This window comes from Lepidochelys olivacea (genome assembly GCF_965140295.1).
Source record: "Lepidochelys olivacea isolate rLepOli2 genome assembly, chromosome: 5".
NCBI classification, from domain to species: domain Eukaryota; kingdom Metazoa; phylum Chordata; order Testudines; family Cheloniidae; genus Lepidochelys; species Lepidochelys olivacea.
Window position 1 is genome coordinate 42,717,513 of NC_140415.1, and position 25,763 is coordinate 42,743,275.

The following is a 25,763-nucleotide window of genomic DNA, read 5'->3' on the forward strand; positions in this document are numbered from 1 at the left end:
TTCTAAGACTTCTGTCTATCTCAGTTCATTGTAAGGGGAGCCTAGATGCCTCACTCAGGCTCTGTGGAGGGCAGTGTTGTTCCTGAGACTCTTGTAGGCACCTAAAAGTTAGTTGCCATGACAGTGAGTGTTGCAACACCTAAGCCCCTTTGTGGATCTTGACCTTAATGCATGGTTCCCTGTGGTCTTCCTTCCTACTCAGTGTTCTGTAGAATTACGTTTATGTTCAGCAGCGCTTCAATGCATTTTACAGCTTTACTAAATGCAATGGACATGTTGATTCAGAGAACTGTTTTGATAGCTTTGTCCATTATTGCAGATCACATACTAATCTCTAAATCTAGACCTTGTTTAGGGCGTGTCTCTTCATACGAAATGAGAAAAAATGGTGGGGCGTGTGTGTGTGTATTATATCTAAAGTTATATATCTAAAGTTAAGATTTTGTCACTGTTTGTTTTTAGTAAAACTTGTGGGCAGGTCAAGCGCAATAAACAAAGTCACGGGAAGCCTGTGACCCGTCCCTGACTTTTAAAAATAACCATTAGAAAATGGGGGCGGGGTGTCCAGCACCCACCATCTGGGGTGACTTGGAGTTCTGGGGGCCTGGGGCTGAAGCAAAAAAATGTCATGGAGGTCTCTGGAGTTATGGATTCTGTGACTTCCAAGACATAATAGCTTTAATTATACTGTATATGATTTTGAAGAAAAGTTTGCCAGTATGTCATAAATATGTTCATGCAGATATGGTGGTGGTTTGGCAAACTCAAAGGAAAAAGCTGTGTTTTGGTAATTCTTGTATATATTGGTGGTGAATTTTTCATACAATGATGTATATACAGAAGCATTTTTAGTTTTATTAAACAGCTTGATCTATAGGTCTGTAAGGGTGTAATGATATCCAGTTAATTGCTAGAAGAACAGCTTTAATTACCTAACATGCAGTTATAAAAACTGTAAAATAGTATTAGTGGTTGGTAGACAATTTGGAAAAACTAAAATATAGTCAAACACTACATACAATAGCCAAATGAAAATATAAATTCACAGCTTAATCTTTTTTTAATACTATGGATATACACTAAGAAAACTATTCCTTCCTCGATCATAGCAGAACTACAAAACAAATTAATACTACCAAAATTAGATTTTTCTAAACAGTTGTCATTCCCTCACCTCCTGTGAATATTCATACATCCACTTATAGTTTTGGTATCAAAGATTAGATTATTTTTGGTGGAAGAGATCTGAAGTGCCATATATCTTTAGGATCCAATGGAAATCCTAAAAGTACAGATTTTGTGGGCAGATTTTGAAGGGATGCTGTCATTTTATTTGGGTAGACTGACCTACATATTGTACATCTTACTTTGTAACATTTAGTGGCATTCCTTAGAATCATAACTATCCATTTTGTTAGTATGGCATACTAAATCAGTTATTCCCCCTGTGTTAATATTTAACAGGGTTATTCCTAAAGTTGGGCAGTGTATGTTCCTGCTGATGTCCTTGATAACGCTATAGTACTCAAAGAGGTAGTCAAGATCCCCATATTGAATTCTGCTCCCTTTTACACAGAGAAAAATCAATGATTTAACTAGATGAAAAGCTCAAAATGGTGAGAAACTAAAATTAACTTCTTCAAGACTGCATTGAGTTGTTTTGCATATCAGTAACAAAATATTTGGAGGCAGCATTGTTAGCAATAAGACAAGACTTTAGGAAACTCTTGCATTATGGCTTACTCTCACTATTGCTGTGTGATCATGAGCATGTCACTGAACCTCTTCGCACAGTAGTTTCACTGTGTACTAAAGACATTACATATCTCTTTTAAAAATGCTTAGAGATCCTAAGATGCTATATAAGTCAAAAGTATTAAAGAAAGCTGTATTTAGATCACAATCTGTTAAACCATTTTTTAGGAGTTGTGTAACATAGGCGTTAATAAACAAATATAATTACATCTAGTATTATTGTAGAAGTCATTTTGCAGCCAGGTACTAGCTATTAGCTTAAATTTTAAAGAAAATGCTTCATGTGTCTGGAAAGACATTGTTTTAAGCCATCAAAGTAACTCTAATTTTTTACTAGAAACTAATCCATAATTATGGAAACAAGTTAGCTGCTTTTGGTAAGATTACATTTCTGTAGTGCATTTTTTTAATTGAAGTTTAGTGTTTGTTTTTTTTTTTTTCATTTTTAGCAGGAGTAATTTTTGGGAATACTTTCTGTGCATGGAATATAATTCTCTCTCTAGTTCTGAGAACTACTTGTGACTGACATGTTTTATTATGGACATCCTCCATAAAATGTACATCTTGATAGATCTTTGCTTTTAGCAATGTGCAATGTCAAAGGCACTAATAGAATGAAGATAAAATTGTTATAGTGGGGAGGGGAAGGGAAGAGGACAAAGCTAGTCTGGGGTTTACATGTCAGATGTCAGTGTAAAACGTTGACTACCACATTATTCTTAGAGAGAATAGGGTTGCCATCTTTCTAATTACTGATAATCTGACCCCCTCGAGGCCTCATCTCCTGTCCTACCTCTTCCTGGGAGGCGCTGCCCATTGCCCTGCCTCTTCTCCCCAAAACCCCTCCACCATTTTGCTCACGCCTCTCTCCCTCTGTCCCTCTCCCTATTACTCATTGGATTGTCTCAAGGAGCCAGCCTGCAGGCAAGAGATGGCCCCAGCTGAGCAGGGGCTGGGGCGAGTCAATGACCCAGCACCTCCCCCTGCCTGACAGTAACCGAACTTTTGATTCAGGTGCCATTTAGAGTTGCCAGGTTCCCTTTTCAGTTGAACTTCCCGGTTGAAAATCGGGCACCTGGCAACCCCAAATGGCACCTGGACACAGAAGCCAAAAACGGGTGGCAACTCTAAATACAAAGTGGGTTAGGTAATATATTTTATTGGACCAGTTTCTGTTGGTGAGAGAGACAAGCTTTTGCGCTACACAGAGCTCTTCTTCAGGTCATTGTGTAGCACGAAAGCTTGTTTCTTTCACCAACAGAAATTGGTTCAGTAAAGATATTCTTTCACCCATCATGACTCTCTAATATCCTGGGACCAAAATGGCTACAACAACACTGCATAGATTATTCCTAGCAAATTAAAAAAAATTAAGGAGCCTTCTACCTGTCTGAGGACTTGTGTACGTTAGGGAGTTTTGCACTAGACAAGCTATAATGTACCTAACCTAGTACAAACTCTGTTTAGACACACTGCTCCAGTTTGCACCAGTGGAAATTATTCTGATTTTAACAGAGTATGCAGATCCTGCTGCAAACCCTCCTTTACACTTGTGCAGCACATATACATTAGTTTACCTACACTACTGAAAAAGTCCCTAGTCAAGACAAATTTGTAAAAGAGAAATTTAGATTTGTCTTAACTTGAGTCATTTTGGAGGCTCCTCCTATTTCCAACTTCCCATAAGAGAATAAACTATTACAAGCCCCTATTCATTATGGAGCCATGTCATAAATATAGAGGAAAGAGTAGCATAAAATCCCTCCTTGGCAGCTGTACTGAATTGCCTTACCTGTAAGGGGTTAAACAGTTCAAATAACCTAGTTGGCACCTGACCAGAAGGACCAATGAAGAAAGAAGATACTTTCAAATCTGTGGGGGGGAGGATTTGTTTGTTGCTTCTTTTTTTTTTGTTTTTTTTTTTTTTTGTTGTTCCCTCTCCAGACGGAGGGAGAAGCCAAGCAGGTATAGTATCTCTTGAAAATATACCTGGAATAATCCATCTAAAATCACTGAAAATGTAAGTAGGACAAGGAAATGCGTTGGGTTATCTTTTTGTTTTGGCTTGTGAATTTTTCTATGCTACAGAGGTAGTTTTATTACTGTGTTTGTAACTGTGGAGCTGAGCCCAGAGGGGAATCCTCTGTGTTTTTAAATCTTTTTATTAGCCTGTAAAGTTACCTTCCATCCTGATTTTGCAGGTTTGATTCTTCAATTTTTTTCTTTATGAATAAAGTTCTTCTTTTAAGAACCTGATTCCAGTGTCCTGAAGACAAAAGGTCTGGTCTGTGCTCACATCGCTAAGGCAATTGGTTGGTGGTATTATTCTCAAGTCTCCCCAGGAGAGGGTGTTTGGGGGATCTTTTGTGGGGATAGGGACCCTTCCCTGAATTTTTGTGTAACACCCTTGGTGGTGGCAGCAATACCGTCCAAGGACAAGGAAAATAATTTTTGCCTTGGGGAAGTTTTAACCTAAGATGGTAGAATATAAGGATAGGGGGTCTCTCATGCGGGTTCCCACATCAGTACCCCAGAGTTAAAAGTGGGGGGGAACCCTGACAAAGCCATGTTCTACACATGATTGATTTATTTGATTTTTAAGATTTCATTACGTGAAAGATATTTTAGAAGAAAGAAATCTGTTTTCAGCATACTTTAGTGTGAGAAAACTCACTTCTGTTCTAGTCTTCCCTTTCAGCCTTCTAATTTATCATAAAATTGACTCTTGGGTAAAATTTCTCTATTGCTATACGCCTCATGGTGAAATTTAGGAAAGTTTGAAAATCTGTTCAGCTGTTCTTGAATTATTAATGTTTAAAAGTTTTTTTTCATGCCTTAAAATTGTTCAGAGGCTTTTTTTGGCATTTGCCTAAAACAAATAATGTTGTTGAAGTTCAAACTTGCCATGCATGCAGTTCTTTGAGGACTTGGCCAAGGGGATTTTTCATAGATTCATAGATACTAAGGTCAGAAGGGACCATTATGATCAGATAGTCCGACCTCCTGCACAACGCAGGCCACAGAATCTCACCCACCCACTCCTGCGAAAAACCACTCACCGATGTCTGAGCTATTGAAGTCCTCAAATCATGGTTTAAAGACTTCAAGGAGCAGAGAATCCTCCAGCAAGTGACTCGAGCCCCATGCTACAGAGGAAGGAGAAAAACCTCCAGGGCCTCTTCCAATCTGCCCTGGAGGAAAATTTCTTCCCGACACCAAATATGGTGATCAGCTGAACCCTGAGCATATGGGCAAGTTTCACCAGCCAGATACCCAGGAAAACTACAGTAATACAACATTGTGGTTTAGCTTGTACATGCCTCAAATCAGGAAATTCAAAGTTTTAACATTATTATAGAAATTGTGGTTTATCCTTATTGTGCATATACATATATTAGAGATTATTCTCCTCTGACCCCCCTGCATGTATGTATGTTTACACACATGTGCTTTAAAGACTCCATCCTGCTCCCATTGTAATCAGTGGCATTTCTTTAATTAGACTAGGAGCAAAAATGAGAAGACATAGGGTTCGTCTACATTACAAAATTATGTCAACCTAAGTGACGACTGGGAACATAATTTCAGTGTTCCATAATGCAGTGTTCTCCATCCCATAATGCTTCATGCATCTTTTCAAAAGCCCCGCAGACTCGTGTGTCCCTCCTCATTGTCTGCCATCTGTGGCAGAAACATGAATCCTGCACAGCTCTGCACTATTCTGATGAGCTTTGCGAGCATGGGGTGCCTAATCTTGCAGTATTTGCAGAGCTACCAGAGGAGCTCTGGGGAACAGAACAATTCCTTCGAGGCTAGATTGCTGTGGGACATAGAAACAATTCAAAGTTGTTGGTGGCATTCCTGGAATAGGTGCAGATGATGGAGCCGCTGGTTCTGGGCCTGAGAAGCAAGAACTGACTTGTGGGATTGCATTATCATGCAGATTTGGGATGACTACCGGTGGCTGCCGAACTTTTGGATGCACAAGGCCACATTCCTGGATCTGTGTGCAGAGATCGCCCCAGCCCTCTCGTGCAGTGACTCCAAAATGACACTGCACTGACAGTGGAGAAGCGAGTGGTGATCAGTCTGTGGAAACTTGCAATGCCTGATTGCTACCGATCAGTCAGGAGTCAATTTGAAGTTTGGAAATCCACTGGTGGACGCTATTGTGATGCAAGTGTGCAAGGCCACTTATTGCATCTGCTACGAAGGACTGTGACTCTGGGCAATCTGAAAGACAAAGTGGATGGTTTTGCAGTAATGGGGCAATAGATTGCACACATTTACCTATTTTGGCACCAGACCACATTGCCAAAGAGTCAAAGAAAGGGTTACTTTTCTATGATAATAAAAGTGCTGGTGGATCACTGGGAACACTGACATCAGTGTGGGCTGGTCAGGGAAGGTGCATGATGTGTATGTGTGTACATCTTTAAGAACACAGGACTCTTCAGAAAGTTGCAAGTAAAGACTTTCTTTCCAGACCGGTGGATTACCATTGGGGATGTTGAAATGCCATTAGTGATCCTGGGAGACCCAGCCTACACCTTACTTCTCTGGCTCATGAAACTGCACACCAGTCACCTCGACAGCTGGAAGGAGTGCTTCAACTATAAGCTGAGGAGATGCAGAATGTGCTTTTGGTTGTTTGAAGGGATGCTGGCCTTGTTTACTCATGAGATTGGACCTCAGTGAAAAAAAATCCCAATGGTTATATTTGCCTACAGTATCCTGCATAATATTTGTGAAGCCCAGGGAGAAAAGTTTCAACCAGGGTGGAGGTGGCATAGCTGTCTGCTGAACTTGAGCAGCCAGATACCAGGGCTATAAGAAGAGCTGAGCGGAGCTGTATGGCTCAGGGAGGCTGAGAGAGACCATTTCAATAGTGAACCACAGTAATGTGTGTTGCTGTAGTGTGCTCTGCCTGGCCCTGCTCTTTTGCACCCCCAGTATGAACCTTGTAATGAGTATGGTGTGTGTGTGCAGTAATAAACATTGCAAAGACACACATTACTATTATCTGTGAATGATGTCAGTCCCAGCCAACATATGTTGTGAACTAATAAAAATGATTCTCCAAGTCTTGTGCTTGATATCTGAAGCAGCAGAAGCTTGCAGGATCTGTTGGAACATGTCACCCAGGCCTTCTGGGGGTGGCGGGGAAGGGGCAATTGCCCAGGGGACCAGGAGATTTAAAAGGGCCTGGGGACTGTCGCCACTCCCCTCAGCACAGTGGAGCTAAGGCAGGCTTCCTGCCTGCCCTCACTCCGTGCCGCTCTTAGAAGCGGCCGCAATGGCCCTACAGCCCCTGGTGGGGGGGAGACCAGGTGGTCTCCATGTGCTGCCCCCACCCCGCAACACCAGCTCTACAGCTCCCATTGGCCTACAGGCAGCAACATGCGGAGACCTTCTGGGTCCCCCGCCTAGGAGCTGCTGCAAGAGAGTGTGCCAGTTGCTTTTTGGTAGCCGCCCGAGGTAAGTGCCAACCCTCTGATCCTTTCCTGCACCCTGCCCCAGCCTAGAGCCTGCACCCAAACTCCCTCCCAGAGCCTGCACCCCACACTCCATCCTACACCCAAACTCCCTCCCAGAGCCTGCACCCCCTCCCACAGCCCAAATCCTGCCCCAGCCTGGTGAAAGTGAGTGAGGATGGGGGAGAATGAGCGATGGAGGGAGGGGGGGATGGAGTGAGCAGGGGGTGGAGCCTTGGAGAAGGGGCGGGACAGGGACGTGGCCTCAGGGAAGGTGTGGGCAAGGATCTTTGAGTTTGCGCAATTAGACGGTTCGCAACCGTACCAGGCAGGCATGTGGAAGCCCTGGCTGTGCCAGAAGAGCGTGCCCAAATGTCAGATGGACTGCATCCATGTGGGCATGGCTTGTGCGTGCGTGGGGGCCCATTGACTGTTCTGCCCTGGGGCCCGGAATTGCTGTTGGTGGGCCTGATGTCATCCCATGTCGTGGGCATGAGTATATGCCAATAGGGCAGTTAAACTGAATCCTGGCACCATTTTCATCAGATGGTGGTGATTCTAGCTGGTACCTCTTTCTTGAGGATAATGTAGGTGGAAAGGGAATAGCTCTGGCAGGCATCCCACTGCAGACCAAGGCCATATGCTGCTAGCCTACGTGATGCAGTGGCACCTGCTGATATAATTGGTGAATGGTGTGGGACAGTGTCCTACTGTGATGGAAGAAATAAGGCAGCCTTCCCCAGAAATCTTTGGTAAAGGATTGCAGACTACCTCCAGGAAAGTTTCCTCAAGATCTCTATGGAGGATTCATAGGACATCCTCATGCACATAAACTGTTCTGCGGGGCTCCCTCTTCCTAACTCTACAGGGGAATGAAAAGCAGATGACCTGTAGAGGTAGAGTTGTTATTTCACTATCTCTTGTTCCATAAGTAAAGAAGAGTAAATAAATAATGTCATGCTACTTTGGGGGTTCTAGAATGGTCAGTTGCATAGTTGCTAGGTGAGCTCTCCAAGAGAAACAGGAAATGCCGCCGCAAAATTTTGCAGGGCTTTAAAGGGCGGCTTCCTATGTACCTTGCGCTGGGCAGTGGAGTTCAAAACGGTGAAGGTGGGGCATTGTGGGACACCTCTTGGAGGCCACTAAAATCAGTATAAGAAATGCAGTATCTACACTGACACTGCTTTGACCTAACTATGTTGACCTACACTCGACACACCTCATGGAAGTGAAATTATGAAGTCATTGTAGGGGGCATTAATGTCAGCAGGAGTGAAATTTTAGTGTAGACACCTCCATAGTTAGGTTGACGAAAGGCAGCTTCCGTTGACCTAACTCTGTAGTGTAGACCACGCCTTAGTTAACTGCTTTACTAAAGGTGATCCAGTTGATGGTCTTAGTTCAGTGGACAAGTATTCACACTACAAAACTGTCAGTGTTAGAGGCACTAATCACTTGTTTTATGTACAGTCTCTGCAGATGGAAAGAGTTGATCGAGCATAAGGACTGAACTAACCTCTCCTTTTTTTAAAGCTGATGCTGACAGAACAGGGTTGAGATGCATTGGTAGAGTGTAGTATATAAGGTTGCAGTGCTGGTCTCCCTGCTTTACCTTTTTTTGTAGATAAATAGGATTTTAGTCTCTATGGTTGCACCCGTCTTTCATGAACAGTAGATTAACTTAAAAATCCCCCAAACCGTAAAACATTTTGTACGTGGTTGCAGGAGGAAAATGTTATGATGGCTGTGAGAACCATAAATGCAGTTGTCGTGTTTCACTAATGTAGCTATCGTAGTTGTATTTAATTTAAACTGTGTTTTGTAGTTCAGTGGTCAGGTGCCATATTAAAGTGCTTTGTGGATTTGTATATTGTCAGTTTCATTGATTATATGTAGTATTGTACAACTAATAACTAGTGTACCATTGAACAAGCTTGTGCTAGATACGGTTTTCTTTTTACTTTGGAAGGTGTAGTGCAGGGGTCGGCAGCCTTTTAGAAGTGGTGTGCCGAGTCTTCATTTATTCACTTTAATTTAAGGTTTTGCGTGCCAATAATACATTTTAACGTTTTTTAGAAGGTCTCGCTCTATAAGTCTATATATTATATAACTAAACTATTGTCATATGTAAACAAGGTTTTCAAAATGTTTAAGAAGCTTCATTTAAAATTAAATTTAAAATGCTGATCTTACGCCGCTGGCCCGCTCAGCCCGTTGCCGGCCTGGGGTTCCGCTCACCTAGGCTGGCAGTGGGCTGAGCGGGGCCTGCGGCTGGGACCCCAGCTGGCAAGGGGCAGGCAGGCAGCCAGAACCCCAGACAGGCAGTGGGCTGAGCGGGGCTGGTGGCCGGGTCCCCAGACTGGCAGTGGGCTGAGCCGCTCTGGAGTCCCGGCCCTGTTCTAGCCTGGTTCTCTTCCTCTCTCTGCACTGAGATGAGGGTGGTGGTGTGCTGAGAACAGGGCTGGAGGTGAAGGAGCAGGTTGGGGTGCAGGGTCTGGCCAGGAGCTAGGAGGAGGGAGGGGGCTTAGGGTTGGGGCAGGAGGTTTGGGTGTGGAGTGCTTATCTGGGCAGCTCCCATTTGGTGCGAGGGGTGCAGGTGGGAATATGTGTGTGTGTGGGTGGGGGGGTGCAGGCGCTCCTGTTTGGTGCTCAGGGTGGGAGTGGGGATGTGGGGGGTGCAAGACTGAGGGCATAGGGTGTGGGGGGGCTGGGTATGTGTGGGGGGGGATGCAGGAGTCAGGGCAGGGGGCTGGGGAACTGGATATGTGTGGGGGGTGCCGGAGTCAGGACTGGGGTGTGGGGGGGTGTTCAGGGGTCAGGGCAGAGGGCTGGATGCGTGTGAGGAGGGTTCAGGGCAGAGGGCTTGGGGGTGTGAGGGGTTTGGGGGTGTGGGCAGGGATCGTGGGTGTGCTCCCAGCCCCCTGCCCTGAGCGGCTCGCGGCAGGGGCTGGAGGGGATATGCCCTGATTCCACCCCCTTCCCCAAGGTCCCCGGAGCAGAGAGCGCTCTGCGGCTCCACTTTTCCCTCTCCCGCTCTGTGGCAAGGGCAGTCAGCTGATCGGCCGCAGGGAGGGAGAGAAGGAGGGGCAGGAACCCTGTACGCTGGGGGAAGAGGTGGGGGGAGGGGGAAGCTTGCCTGCCCTGCAAGGAGAGAGCAGTGGGTGGAAAAGAGCGGTCTGGGTCGGGCAGGATTTTTAGTGCACGCTGCTGTCTGCCCGGGTCCAGCAGACAGCAGCGTGCCATTAAAAATTGGTTCACGTGCCGTGTTTGGTATGGGTGCCATAGGTTGCCGACCCTTGGTGTAGTGGATGGGGATATATCCCATACAGTATCTGCAGAAGTGATATCTGAGGCTTGGTTTCTGTCCAGTAAAGGCATAAGATCAAGCTCCTGAATTGTAAGTGTCTCACCATTTTGTATCGCTAATAACCTTAAAACATCTCTTAAATTACTATCTTTAGTATTCTAGGTGAGATCTAGTTCATTGTAGCTCAATTGTGAGCATTTATTTTGTTTTTTAATAGTCTGACAGTTGTGCCAGATTACATACACTAATTTTTATGATATGTACTTGTCTGACCATACAGATAAGAATTCCTCCTTACCTGTAAGGGGTAAGAAGCTCAAATAACCTGGTTGGCACCTGACCAAAAGGACCAATGGGGAAAGAAAATACTTTCAAATCTGTGGTGGAGGGGCTTTGTTTGTGCTCTTTGTTTTGTGTGTTCCCTGGGGAAGCAGAGAAGCATCAGGTCAAAAAACTCCTTCTCCTAAAATCATCCTAAAATGAGTCTCAGTATTGCAAAAAGAGTAAGTAAATAAGGCAAGGCACGTTAGATGATCTTTTGTTTTTAGCTTGTGAATTTTCCCTTTGCTAAGAGGGAGGTTTATCCCTGTTTGTTTTGTTTTTTTTGTAACTTTAAAGTTTTGCCGAGAGGGGAATCTTCTGTGTTTTGAATCTGATTACCCTGTAAAGTTACCTTCCATCTTGATTTTACAGATGTGCTTCTTTAACTTTTTTTTCTTTACAATAAACTTTTTTTTTTAAGAATCTGGCTTACCAATTTGGTTGGTAGATCATTCTCAAGCTTCCCCAGGAAAGGGCATGAAGGAGCTTGGGGGGATATTTTAGGGAAACAGGAACTCCAAGTGGTTCTTTTCCTGAATCTTAGACTAACTCATTTGGTGGTGGCAGCAGTACCCATCCAAGAACAGGGAAGGATTTGTGCCTCGGGGAAGTTTTTAACCTAAGCTGGTAGAAATAATCTTAGGGGGTCTTTCGTGCGGGTCCTCACATCTGTACCCTAGAGTTCAGAGTGGGGAGGGAACCCTGACATGGTGTGAGCCGTGGGATCATTTTGAAACAGAAGCACAAACCTCAGGATATTAAAAAGATTTTTTCTCTCTCTCTTTCTTTTGGCCGCTTGGAAAGCAGGGAGGCTTTTGGATTTTTTTTGTTTGGTTTTTTTTAAGGATATTTTTTTTTCTTTTAGCTGAGAGCAGCTATAGTTTTTTGTTTTTTTCTGCCTCAGTGCAGAGTAGTTAAATCCAGCAAGAGAATTCACAAGCTGTGTGGGTTTTTTTTCTTTCTAGCTCTCGGGTTAAGCTAGGCTAAGTGCAGAAAGGCTAGGATGACGGAAAGTAATGTCCAGAAAAAGCTGGAATTAGCCAGATTTGAAGCTGAGGAAAGACAGAAGGAACATGAAAGACAGCTGGAACTCAGACAGATGGAGGCTGATGCACAAGTGGCCAGAGAAAAAGCTGCTAGGGAGGCAGAAACAACCAGAGAAGAGGCTGCCCATGAGCGCGCTATGGAGGCCCAAAAGCATGCTCAGGAAGAGAGGGAAAGAGAGAGGAAGCATGAAAGGGAGTTAGAGATGGCAAGGGCTAAGCAAAATATACCAGACAACCCTAGCAATCCTTCTCCAGGTACCGCTTCCCATCCCAGAAAGTTCCCCACTTACAAGGGAGGTGATGATACAGAGGCCTTCTTAGAAAATTTTGGAAGGGCCTGCCTTGGGTACAGCATCTCTACAGACCAGTACATGGTAGAGCTGAGGCCGTAGCTCAGTGAACCCTTAGCAGAGGTGGCAGCTGAAATGCCTAAGGAACACATGAACAGTTACGAACTTTTTAAAAAACAGGGATAAATCTCCCTCTTAGCTCAGGGAAAATTCACAAGCTAAAAACAAAAGATAATCGACTATGCCTTGCCTTATTTACGTACTCTTTTTGCAATATTGAGACTGATTTTAGGAGAAGGAGTTTTCTGACCTGATGCTTCTCTGCTTTCCCAGGGAACACACAAAACAAAGAGCACAAAGCTCTTTTGGGGGGTTTGTTTTTTGAGACCACATCTCACTACATACCTCATGTTAGAGTCAGCTGAGATTCTTGTTTTTGGTTCTGAAGTCTTTTTAAACATTCCATGACTGGTCATAGAATATCAGGGTTGGAAGGGACCTCTGGAGGTCATCTAATTCAACCCCCTTCTCAAAGCAGGACCAATCCCCAACTAAATCATCCCAGCCAGGACTTTGTCAAGCCTAACCTTAAACACTCCTAAGGAAGGAGATTCCACCACCTCCCTAGGTTACCCATTCCAGTGCTTCACCACCCTCCGGGTGAAATTTTTTTCCCTAATAGTCAACGTAAACCTCCCCCACTGCAACTTGAGACCATTACTCCTTGTTCTGTCATCTGCTACCACTGAGAAGAGTCTAGATCCATCCTCTTTGGAACACCCCTTTCAGGTAGTTGAAAGCAGCTATCAAATCCCCCTATCATTCTTCTCTTCTGCAGACTAAATAAGCCCAGTCCGCTCAGCCTCTCCTCATAGGTCATGTGCTCCAGCCATTTTTGTTGCCCTCCGCTGGACGCTTTCCAATTTTTCCACGTCCTTCTTGTAGTGTGGGGCCCAAAACTGGATACAGTACTCCAGATGAGACCTCACCAATGTCGAATAGAGGGGGACGATCACGTGCCTTGATCTGCTGGCAGTGCCACTACTTATACATCCCAAAATGCCGTTAGCCTTCTTGGCAACAAGGGCACACTGTTGACTCATATCCAGCTTCTTGTCCACTGTAACCTTTAGGTCCTTTTCTGCAGAACTGCTGCCTAGCCATTTGGTCCCTAGTCTGTAGCGGTGCATGGGATTCTTCCGTCCTAAGTGCAGGACTCTGCACTTGTCCTTGCTGAACCTCATCAGATTTCTTTTGGCCCAATCCTCTAATTTGTCTAGGTCCCTCTGTATCCAATCCCTACCCTCCAGCATATCTACAGCTCCTCCCAGTTTAGTGTCATCTGCAAACTTGCTGAGAGTGCAATCCATGCCATCCTCCAGATCATTAATGAAGATATTGAACAAAACCTGAGAAAGCAGGACAATCAGTGAGTTATCTTAAGTGCCTATACACAAATGCAAGAAGCCTGGGAAACGAGCAGGGAGAACTGGAAGTCCTGGCACAGTCAAAGAATTATGATGTGATTGGAATCACGGAGACTTGGTGGGATAACTCTCATGACTGGAGTACTGTCATGGATAGATATAAACTGTTCAGGAAGGACAGGCAAGGCAGAAAAGGTGGGGGAGTTGCATTGTATGTAAGAGAGCAGTATGACTGCTCAGAGCTCCAGTATGAAACTGGAGAAAAACCTGAGAGTCTCTGGATTAAGTTTAGAAGTGTGATCAACAAGGGTGATGTCGTGGTGGGAGTCTGCCATAGACCACCAGACCAGGGGATGAGGTGGACAAGGCTTTCTTCAGGTAACTAACAGAAGTTACTAGCTCACAGGTCCTGGTTCTAATGGGGGACTTCAATCACGCCGATATCTGCTGGGAGAGCAATACACCGGTGCATGGACAATCCAGGAAGTTTTTGGAAAGTGTAGGAGACCATTTCCTGGTGCAGGTGTTGGAGGAACCAACTAGGGGCAGAGCTCTTTTTGAGCTGCTTCTCACAAACCGGGAAGAATTAGTAGGGGAAGCGAAAGCGGATGGGAACCTGGGAAGCAGTGACCATGAGATGGTCGAGTTCAGGATCCTGACACAGGGAAGAAAGGAGAGCAGCAGAATATGGACCCTGGACTTCAGAAAAGCAGACTTTGACAACCTCAGGGAACTGATGGGCAGGATCCCCGGGGAGAATAACAAGAGAGGGAAAGGAGTCCAGGAGAGCTGGCTGTATTTTAAAGAATCCTTATTGAGGTTGCAGGAACAAACCATCCCGATGTGTAGAAAGAATCGTAAATATGGCAGGCGACCTGCTTGGCTTAACAGTGAAATCCTTACTGATCTTAAACACAAAAAAGCAGCTTACAAGAAGTGGAAGATTGGACAAATGACTAGGGAGGAGTATAAAAATATTGCTCAGGCATGCAGGAGTGAAATCAGGAAGGCCAAATCACACTTGGAGTTGCAGCTATCAAGGGATGTTAAGAGTAACAAGAAGGGTTTCTTCAGGTATGTTAGCAACAAGAAGAAAGTCCAGGAGAGTGTGGGCCTCACACTGAATGGGGGAGGCAACCCTAGTGACAGAGGATCTGGAAAAAGCTAATGTACTCAATGCTTTTTTTTTTTTTTTGCCCCTGTCTTCACAAACAAGGTCAGCTCCCAGGCTACTGCACTGGGCAGTACAGGAGGAGGTGACCAGCCCTCTGAGGAGAAAAGTGGTTCAGAATTATTTAGAAAAGCTGGATGAGCACAAGTCCATGGGGGCCGGATGCACTGCATCAGAGAGTGCTAAAGCAGTTGGCGGATGTGATTGCAGAGCCATTGGCCATTACCTTTGAAAACTTATGGAGATCAGGGGAGGTCCCGGATGACTGGAAAAAGGCTAATGTAGTACCAGTCTTTCTTTATAAAAAAAAAAAAAAAGTGGGGGGGGGAGGAAGAGGATCTGGGGAACTACAGGCCAGTCAGTCTCACCTCAGTCCCTGGAAAAATCATGGAGCAGAGCCTCAAGGAATCCATTTTGAAGCACTTAGAGGAGAGGAAAGTGATCAGGAACAGTCAGCATGGATTCACCAAGGGCAAGTCATGGCTGACTAACCTAATTGCCTTCTGTGACAAGATAACTGGCGCTGTGGATGAGGTGAAAGCAATGGATGTGGTGTTCCTTGACTTTAGCAAAGCTTTTGATATGATCTCCAACAGTATTCTTGCCAGCAAGTTAAAGTAGTATGGGCTGGATAAATGGACTATAAAGTGGATAGAAAGCTGGCTAGATCGTCAGGCTCAACGGGTAGTGATCAATGGCTCCATGTCTAGTTGGCAGCCAGTATCAAGCGGAGTGCCCCAACGGTGGGTCCTGGTCATATTTGAGTGCTCCCGTTTTTGGAATTGATTCTCCTTCTTGATCCAACTGGCCAGTCTAACACCCTTCAGGGAATGATGTGACATGCTTCTTTTTGTTCAAAGTTTGAGAATTGGATTTTCAATTTGTTTTTGAGAACAGTATCTCTAATTTATATTGTATAATCAGACATCTATTTGTGATGGTTACAGGTCAGCTGCACATTTTCTGATATATGAGTGCATCCCCATAGGTATTAGGCCTTGTGCTTTATCTTTGCTGGGGTGAAATCGCCTAATTCTTCCACTTTTTGAAGGGTCCTGGGCTACAGTATGCTGTGGACCAACTTTGCTTACCCTAGGAGGTCCAATTGGGTTCATGTACCTGTGGTTCTTTCCATTGGAAGCTTGTGAACAGTCATGGATACAGTGACCCCAGACAGTCCTTTTAAATAAAGAATTGTTTTTTCTTAACAGTAGGAACAAAGCCTAACTTAAGAGAAAAGGTTTTTAAAGCAACAAAAGGCCTATATGTGTGTCTTTCACCTAGAGTATCACCATACTCTTAATGGGGACCCTGGTATGTCATCTTATCCCCAAACTCTGGAATCTAGGTTCACATTCCTTTTTCGTTTCTGTATATGAGTGAGTCTTTATCTAGTCTCAAGTCTTGTTGCTCTCCTCTGTTTTCTGAGCCTAGATAAGCTGGTTTGGGTGGCTCAGCAGCAGTCGGTGTAGCAACGTTCTGGTGAAGAGAGTCATGGGTGTTTGCTGAGGTGATTATCTGAGTTGGCCTCTTCCCTGCCTGCATTTTCTGACAGTCTTGCTATGAAGTCACTCAATATATGCATACAGTAAACCACATAATAGTCAGACGAACAGAACGTGAAATATTGTTAAGTTATTACATAGCAGCTATAGATCTGTCATACTACTCACTGTGATGACAGGTATTATTAAAAATGAATTAGCAAACTCAAAAACAGCTAAACAGTTCCTTGGAAGTTTAAAAAAATAATTTTGCTTTTGGACCGAGTACATAAATGAAGAATTCCAGCCAACAGTGTAACTTTTAAAGGAAGTTGTAAGGTTTGCTAAATAGGTGTGTGTGTGGTGTGGTGTGTTTTTTTTTTTTTATAAGAATGGGAAGGCCCAGGTTATCCATACCTATTGCTAAGCTACAGATTTTATTCAGTATTTGTGCCAACACTAAAGTTTGAGCATGACCAAAAAGATGGTTGCATTCTTTGGCTGAGTTGATGACACAGACACTGAAACAGGACCAGGTCAGGTTCAGGAAAGAGGTTACTACTTGGTATTCAGTGTGACACACAATAATTGTTACTAGAGCTAACCAAAAAAATGGTAAGACTTTATTTAAAACTAACTTTTTCTGCAAATTTAAAAACCTGTTTTTTCATTTATTTAAAGTTTTTAATGGAAAAATTTTCATCTAGAAAAAGTTGGGGTTTTTATAGGTTGTTGGGTATTTCCCCTTTCTCTTCCCTTTATTTTTGCCCCATTTTTCCATTGAAAAAGTGAAGGGAAAGGAGAACCTGGAGAAATGGAAAGAAAAATGAAAAATTACCATCTGAGGTTCCATTGAAAAAAAATAAAATACACCCCCTCACCCCCCAAAACTTTCCAGATCAGGATGATGGGGAAAGAGCAAATTTTTTAACAAAATAAAAACTTCTTAGAAAGACTTTTGACCTGTTCTAGTTGTTACACGATCCAACTTTCTGGATTATGGTGACATATGTATACACATATAGTTCAACAGGGTTGAGAAATGTTAGATTCACTGGACAGACCTCTTCCCCAGGAAGTACTTTGAGGGAAAAATTTGACAAATGGTTGTTAAAGCTTGGTATGGTTGGGGAGAGCATTATCAGCTTGACTGCATACAATATGATAGATATAGTGGGACTAAATTTAAAATTGAAGGTAAGTAGCTTGTTTTTGATGTGCTGGAGAAGGCACCAGTAGAGCAGATGGGAAGAGTGGGTGAAATGGTCAAAATGGCAACCAAGAATTTTATTTCTAAATTTCAACTGGGGATTATAATAAAAAGATCTTAAAGGTCTCCACAGTTGAATGGAGAATAGGGTGTGACTTTTTTTAAAATTGGGAGTAAGATATGCCAGGCTTACACTAAAAAGTTAGGTTGACCCAGCTATGTCACTTTGGAATCTGAAATATCCACACCCCTCAGCACTGTAGCTAAGCTGATGTAACCACTGGTGTACACAGCACTAGGTTGACAGAAAAATAGAGTTGATGTTTTATCAAATTAGAGTTGCCACTTGCCACCTCTGAAGTACAAAAACTCCATCACATCTGAGATGATCCTGAGCCCATGAAACTGGACAGCTGGCAGTCTGAACTGAACACTCTTACAGATTTTCTGGGAAAGCTATCTCAAAGAAGGGAAAACATGGACAAGTGGCAATTTTACATCAAATATAGATGATGTTGGAGTAAAAAGAATTAACTGCCAGAAAGATTCGTACTTGAAACAGAGAGCTAAGATTTTCTTCAAAATCATGAATTTTTTAAAGTAATTTTTTTCCCCTTTTGATTTTTAAGCTTTTTAAAGAATACATTTTCAGTCTTTCTCTATGGCCGTGATAATTAGAAACTTTTTTTAAAATGTAAGTTGGGTTTCTCATGTGGCTTCCAGAATCCAGAAGTTGGGGCTTGAAGAAAAACACCAAATATTTGTGTGTTGGGATTAGGGCTTTGTGCGCCATTAGCAATGGTTCAGGAAGTTGAACGAGAAGTAGTGCCCACTCTGTTGTGCTCATTATCAGCTTGATCCTTCCTGGTATAAAAGTCTGAGGAATGCTGGTTCACCACTCCTACTTTGGACAGGCAGGTAGGTGAGTGAATTTTTCAAGTTCTGAAATTTTACAATATTTTTATGCCTGGCTGGTGGCTTGTATGAAAGCAGGAGCTGAGCAAGGACTGATAAATAACTTACTTATGTACAGAGAAAAATGGATTTTCATATTCCATCTCTTGTTTTTCCATCTTACCACTGTGTTCAAATAGAGTTAGTTAATGTGCTGCTGCTGCTTGTAAGAAGTTAGAGTATTTACTGTTGCAGTTGAGATCAGCGGGGATACTCAGCCTGTATCCCATTTGGTATAAAAGAGCGGGCACTACTGGCAGAGTGTCCTACATGAAGGCCAGCTTCCTTTGGAATTCTTTCTTCTCCCACCCTGTTCTGAAATAGCCCAATTTTTTTGCCCTTGTGGGGAGTTCTCAAAGCTCATATGCTTGAGTGGGTGTTGGTGAAGGGCTCAGGTGGTTGGGGGAGCAGCGGGGATTTCTGTGTGGCATGATAGCATGGTGAGGACAGTTGGGTTTAAAACCAGGTTAATCTGATGACTGGATGATATGTGGAAGTGTAAGGCAGAAGGAGAAATATGGTATTAGGTGATTTGTTCACTAACTTCTATGTACTGTTTTACCAGCTCATGATGTTTCGTGTTTATTTTGGTTAAACCCCAGCTCCTGCAGTCATCTGATTACATGAGAATTTCAGCAAAAACAACGAGGAGTCCTTCTGGCACCTTAAAGGCTAACAAATTTATTTGGGCATAAGCTTCATGGGCTAGAACCCACTTCATCAGATGCATAGAGTGGAAAATACAGGATCAGGTATAAATACACGAAAAGATGGGAGCCTTACCAAGTGTGAGCTCAGTCTAACGAGACAATTCAATTAACAGTAGGATACCAAGGGAGGAAAAATAACTTTTGAAGTGGTAATGAGTGCCCGTTTCAAACAGTTGACAAAAAGGTGTGAGTAACAGTAGGGGGAAATTATTATGGAGGAAATTAGGTTTAGGTTTTGTAATGACCCAACCACTCCCAGTCTTTATTCAGAACTAATGTGATGGTGTCCAGTTTGCAAATTAATTCAAGTTCTGCAGTTTCACACTGGAGTCTGTTTTTAAAGTTTTTGTTGTTGAAGAATTGCCACTTTTAAGTCTGTTATTGAGTGACTAGGGAGACTCAAGTGTTCTCCTACTGGTAAACAAGCTACTTACCTTCAATTTTAAATTTAGTCTATATCATATTGTATGCAGTCAAGCTGATAATGCTCTCCCCAACTATACCAGCCTTTAACAACCATTCGTCAAATTTTTCCTCAGAACACTTTCTGTGAAATGTTATGTTGAATGTTATAATTCCTGATGTCAGATTTGTGTCCATTTATTCTTTTGCATAGAGGGTGTCTGGTTTGGCCAATGTACATGGCAGGAGGGGCATTGCTGGCACATGATGGCGTATATCACATTGGTAGATGTGCAGGTGAACGAGCCCCTGATGGCGTGGCTGATGTAGGTTAGATCCTACAATGGTGTCCCTTGAATAGATATGGGACAGAGTTGGCACCAGGGTTTGTTGCAGGGTTTGGTTCCTGGGTTGGTGTTTTTGTTGTGTGGTGAGTAGTTGCTGGTGAGTATTTGCTTTAGGTTGGGGGCTGTCTGTACGCAAGGACCAGCCTGTCTGCCTGTGAGAGTTTCAGCTCACTTTCATTTTCTTTATTAAAAAAATATAGTTTCTGGCCTTCATGGCTGTTTGAGTAAAGTTTGAAACTGTAAACCACGGAGGCTCAAAAATCAGAAGACAAAAGAACTCAGAAAATATTTTTATAATGTCATGAGTTCTAAGGCAATCTTGTGATTTTTTTTGGGTGGCTGACTTTGAATTATTTAGACGCTTAGGCAGTAATGCCAAAATGTCCATGGTATTATTTTTAATTGTATGCTAAGGGTGCCGGAGCTTCAGATGGGTAATATTTGGTGTGGAATGTTTTAGACTAAAATTGAAGTAAGTAAAATCTTACTCCTCTGTATTGGTATAAAGTTGCTGTCCGGTCCAAATATACTCTCTTATCTACATAACGTGTATTTACTTCAAAGGATACTGCAACCAACTCGAACTCCTTTGTGCATAATTGTTGTCAGCTGCAGAAAATGTTTTTAGCTGACAACACTAATATCTAAAGGAAAAAGTAGACAAGGTAGATTGATCTTTAGAGGCAATTGTACTACGCTCATTCCTGTTGTAGATAAAATTGCCCTTTTTATTGGGGCAGCAAATAATTTAAAATATGCACAAATTCATTTGAAAAAGAGATGTCTTTCACCTATGGGACAATTTTTGGTTCAAAAGCTTACTTATTACAAACTGTTCGTCCAATTAAAAAAAACAACAAACTATCTAATGTGCCTTGTCCAGCATTTGCTGAGAAGGCAGCTGGTAGAAAATTAAGTTGTTGTTAAATTCATCGGTGAAGTGCAATCTTGTCATGCTCCATTAATTTCTAGTTCTTATGTTTAGCTTCTCAAATAGATTTCTTCAGAATCATATGGAGAGAATGTTGCTGATATTCAGTTTATTAGGATAGATGTCTTTCAACATCATTATCATGAATTCTCAACTTTTTTTATATTGGGATTGGTACTTGCTAAGTATTCCAAAAATGATAGGTAAGGATTATAGAAGAAACAGTGTAGAAATAATCCTAACTCAAAATTAAAGTAGAGGAGAAAGTGATGTTGCCCTTTACTGTAGGGATACTTTTTGGCTACTGTTTCTGAAAAACCTTTCAAGTTCCCTCAGTTCTTCAGCAATCAGCACAACTTTTTAAAAATGAAGCTGACTTTTTTAAAATGACCTGAATGCAAAGTAAAATATCTAATACAGTGATTCTCAAACTTTTTTTTTCTCCTGCAGACCACTTGAAAATTGCTGAGGGTCTAGGCGGACCACTTAATGATCTTTCCAAATGTTGTTTGTACTGTTAGCTAACTATTGTAAAGCGCTTTGGATAAAAGCGCTATATAAAATAAACTTAATTAACGTTTTTTGTTCTACAAATAAAAGCACACAACTCATATTTTAATATCAGTAGTCTGACCTTTCTAATGCGATGGATGTGCCCTCTCTCCCCTGCTGTGGCAGCCCCTGAGCTGGGGCGGGGAAGGAGGCATGGGGGGAGAGGTGGGTCTCTCCCCAGCAGCCGCAGCCCTGGAGCTGGGGAAAGTCCACTGGCCCGTCCTACTTATCCCCTATTCCCTCCAAGGCCACCACCTCACCTTACATGTGCATCTGCTCCAGGGTCCAGGAACCTAATTAGTGGAGCCATGCCTGCACGGCTTCACTAATTAGGTGGGTGGCCCTTCATTCTCTTGTGTGTGGCTGCCCAGGGGCGCACCTTAAAGGGAACTATCTGCAGACCACCTGAATGGAACTCGCAGACCACTGGTGGTCTACGGACCACAGTTTGAGAACCTCTGATCTAATACATGTAAAAGAACATTATATCGAATTATGCAGAACATTAAGTACATTTTTTGTCTTTTCTTTTCACAGAATGTTGGCTTTGAAAGCTCAGGGAAGCAGTAGGGGAAAAAACATAACACAGTGGTAAGTATCATGTTGTTTTTTTTCTTTTGAACCAACAGTATGTTTGTTAAAATATTTAAACACACTTTCAATTCTCAAACAGGATTGACTAAATTAATGTATTTTAAGACTTTATGCTACATCAGTCCTATGTTGTTGTTCTAAAATATTTTCCAATGAGAACTGATGCCAAATTTTAAGGTTAAAAATATCTGCTGTGAGAGCCAATTGAAGGATGCATGTTTTCAAGCTAGTTTAAGCACATTTATGTGTTACTGTCTATGTGAAAGGAGGATATACAGGGAACTAAGGGGAAAATGCCAGCCCTAGAATTTAACTGTCCATTGTAAAGCTCACAATATTTTTAATAAATGTTTGAAAGATGGTTTCTGGATCATAAAAATATTTTAGAATCATAGACTTTAAGGTCAGAAGAGACCATTATGATCGTCTAGTCTGACCACCTGCACAATGCAGGCCACAGAATCTCACCCACCCACTCCTGTAACAAATCCCTAACCTGTGTCTGAGCTATTGAAGTCCTCAAATCATGGTTTAAAGACTTCAAGGTGCAGAGAATCCTCCAGAAAGTGGCCCATGCCCCATGCTGCAGAGGAAGGTGAAAAACGCCCAGGGTCTCTGCCAGTCTGTCCTGGAGGAAAATTCCTTCCCGACCCCAAATATTGCAATCAGCTAAACTCTGAGCATGTGAGCAAGACTCACCAGCCAGACACCCAGGGAAGAATTCTCTGTAGTAACTCAGCTCCCACTCCATCTAACATGCCCAATGGCCTGTGATGGGATATCTATTGCTAATAGTTGAAGATCAATTACTTGCCAGAATTAGGCTATCCCATCTCCTCCATAAACGTATCAAGCTTAGTCTTGAAGCCAGATATGTCTTTTGCCCACACTGCTTCCCTTGGAAGGCTGTTCTAGAACTTCACTCCTCTAATGGTTAGAAACCTTCGTCTAATTTCAAGTCTAAACTTCCTGATGGCCAGTTTATATCCATTTGTTCTTGTGTCCATATTGGTACTGAGCTTAAATAATTCTTCTCCCTCTGTGGTATTTATCCCTCTGATATATTTATAGAGAGCAATCCTATCTCCTCTCAGCCTTCCTTTGGCTAGGCTAAACAAGCCATGCTCTTTGAGTTTCCTTTCATAAGACAGGTTTTCCATTCCTCTGATCATCCAAGTAGCCCTTCTCTGTACCTGTACCAGTTTGAATTCATCCTTCTTAAACATGGGAGACCAGAACTGCACACAATATTCCAGATAAGGACTCACCAATGCCTTGTATAAAGGTACTAACACTTCCTTATCTCTACTGGAAATACCTCGCCTGATGCAGCCCAAGACCGCATTAGCTTTTTTTTCAGGGCCATATCACATTGGCAGCTGATAGTCATACTGTGATGAACCAATACTCTGAGGTCGTTCTCCTCCTCTGTTACTTCCAAGTGATGCATCCCCAGTTTATAACAAAAACTCTTGTTGTTAATCTCTAAATGCATGACCTTGCACTTTTCACTCTTAAATTTCATCCTGTTACTATTACTTCAGTGTACAAGGTCATCCAGATCTTCCTGTATGATATCCCAGTCCTTCTCTGTATTGGCAATACCTCCCAGCTTTGTGTCATCCGCAGACTTTATTAGCACATGCCCGCTTTTTGTGCCAAGGTCAGTAATAAAAAGATTAAATAAGATTGGTCCCAAAACCGATCCCTGAGGAACTCCGCTGGTAACCTCCTTGCAGCCTGACAGGTCACCTTTCAGTGTGACCCGTTGTAGTCTCCCCTTTAACCAGTTCCTTATTCACCTTTCAATTTTCATATTGATCCCCATCTTTTCTGATTTAGCTAATAGTTCCCCACGTGGAACCATATCAAATACCTTACTGATTTCGAGGTAAATTAGATCCACTGTGTTTCCTTTGTCTAAAAAATCTGTTTGGTTTGACACGATCTACCTTTTGTAAAACCATGTTGTATTTTGTCCCAATTACCACTGACCTCAATGTCCTTAACTACTTTCTCTTTCAAAATTTTTTCCCAGACCTTGCATACTAAGGATGTCAAACTAACAGGCCTGTAGTTACCCGGATCACTTTTATCCCCTTTCTTAAAAATAGGAACTATGTTAGCAATTCTCCAGTCATACAGTACAACCCCTGAGTTTACAGATTCATTACAAATTTTTGCTAATGGGCTTGCAACTTCATGTGCCAGTTCCTTTAATATTCTTGGATAAAGAATATCTCGGCCCCCCGATTTAGTCCCATTAAGCTGTTCCAGTTTGGCTTTTACCTTGGATGTGGTAATATCTACCTCCATATCCTCCTTCCCGTTTGTCGTCCTACTGTTATCCCTAAGCTCCTCATTAGCCTCATTAAAGACTGAGGCAAAGTATTTGTTTAGATATTGGGTCAGGCCTAGATTATCCTTAACCTCCACTCCATCCTCATTGTTTAGTGGTCTCACTACTTCTTTCTTTGTTTTCTTCTTATTTATATGGCTATGGAACCTTTTACTGTTGGTTTTAATTCCCTTTGCAAGGTCTAACTCTACATGGCTTTTGGCCTTTCTCACTTTATCCCTACATGTTCTGACCTCAGTAAGGTAGCTTTCCTTGCTAATCCTTCCAATCTTCCACTCCTTGTAGGCTTTCTGCTTTTTCTTAATCACCTCTCTGAGATGCTTGGTCTACAACTCCTGCCTATGAATTTTTTCTCCTTTCTTGGGATGCAGGCTTCTGATAGTTTCTGCAACTTTGACTTGAAGTAATTCCAGGCCTCCTCTGCCTTTAGATCCACAAGTTCTTCAGTCCAATCCACTTCCCTAACTAATTTCCTTATTTTTTTTTTAAAGTTAGCCCTTTTTAAATCAAAAACCCTAGTCACAGATCTATTTTTGTTTATCCTTCCATTTAGTTTGAACTGAATTAGCTCATGATCGCTTGAACCTAGGTTGTCCCCTACAACCATTTCTTCTATGATGTCCTCACTATTCACCACAACCAAATCTAAAATGGCATTCCCTCTAGTCGGTTCAGCAACTACTTGATGAAGGACTCCATCAGCTATCACATCCAGGAAAATCTGAGCCCTATTATTATTACTAGCACTTGTCCTCCAGTCTATATCTGTGAAGTTAGTCTCCCATGATCACACAATTCCCATTAGTATTTACTTCATTAAAAACATTAAAGAGGTCTCTATCCATATCAAACTCGGATCCCAGCGGTTTGTAGCACACCCCAAGCACTATGCCAGGCTCTAGTAGCTTTCTTCCCCAATGTGATTTTTTTGCCCAGACAGGCTCTGTCTTATCCATTCCATCACTTATTTCTTTTCAGTCTACCTCATCATTGATATACAATGCTACTCCACCACTTTTGCCTTTATTTCTGTCTTTCCTAAATAGCACATACCCTTCAGTAGTGTACAAACATCTTAATTTTTGCTGTTTGGCTTCCTCACATTCTTTACCCGATTAGGCACAGACATTCTACCGCCAGTATCACCTATTAGACTGGTATGTACACTACCCTTCTGCCTTATGTCCATTCTGCTACCCCTGGCTGTATCCTTTCTTACTTCGTTTTCTTCCCTCTCAATGTTAAATCTGGCATGGAGATTACCTGGCCATCTCCCAACCATCTCCCCCAAATGCCTAGTTTAAAGTTCTCTTGATCAGTTGTGCCATCCTCCATCCTAGAAGTCTATTTCCCTCCTTACTCAGGTGAAGTCTATGCCAAGAGAACAGTCCTCTGTCCATGAATGCTTCCCAGTGGCCATACATCCCAA

The 25,763-nt window shown here is 42.7% G+C and overlaps 1 protein-coding gene across 7 annotated transcripts in view; it reads left to right on the forward strand.

Annotated features, from left to right (window-relative positions):
• Window positions 1-25,763, forward strand: part of ERBIN (erbb2 interacting protein) — a 235,152-nt gene that overhangs the window by 58,608 nt on the left and 150,781 nt on the right. For all 7 annotated transcript variants that reach the window (XM_084629519.1, XM_084629518.1, XM_084629521.1 and 4 more), the window contains one exon: window positions 21,919-21,972. The gene's annotated coding sequence lies outside the window, so the exon portion shown is untranslated. The remainder of the gene's footprint in view (window positions 1-21,918; window positions 21,973-25,763) is intronic.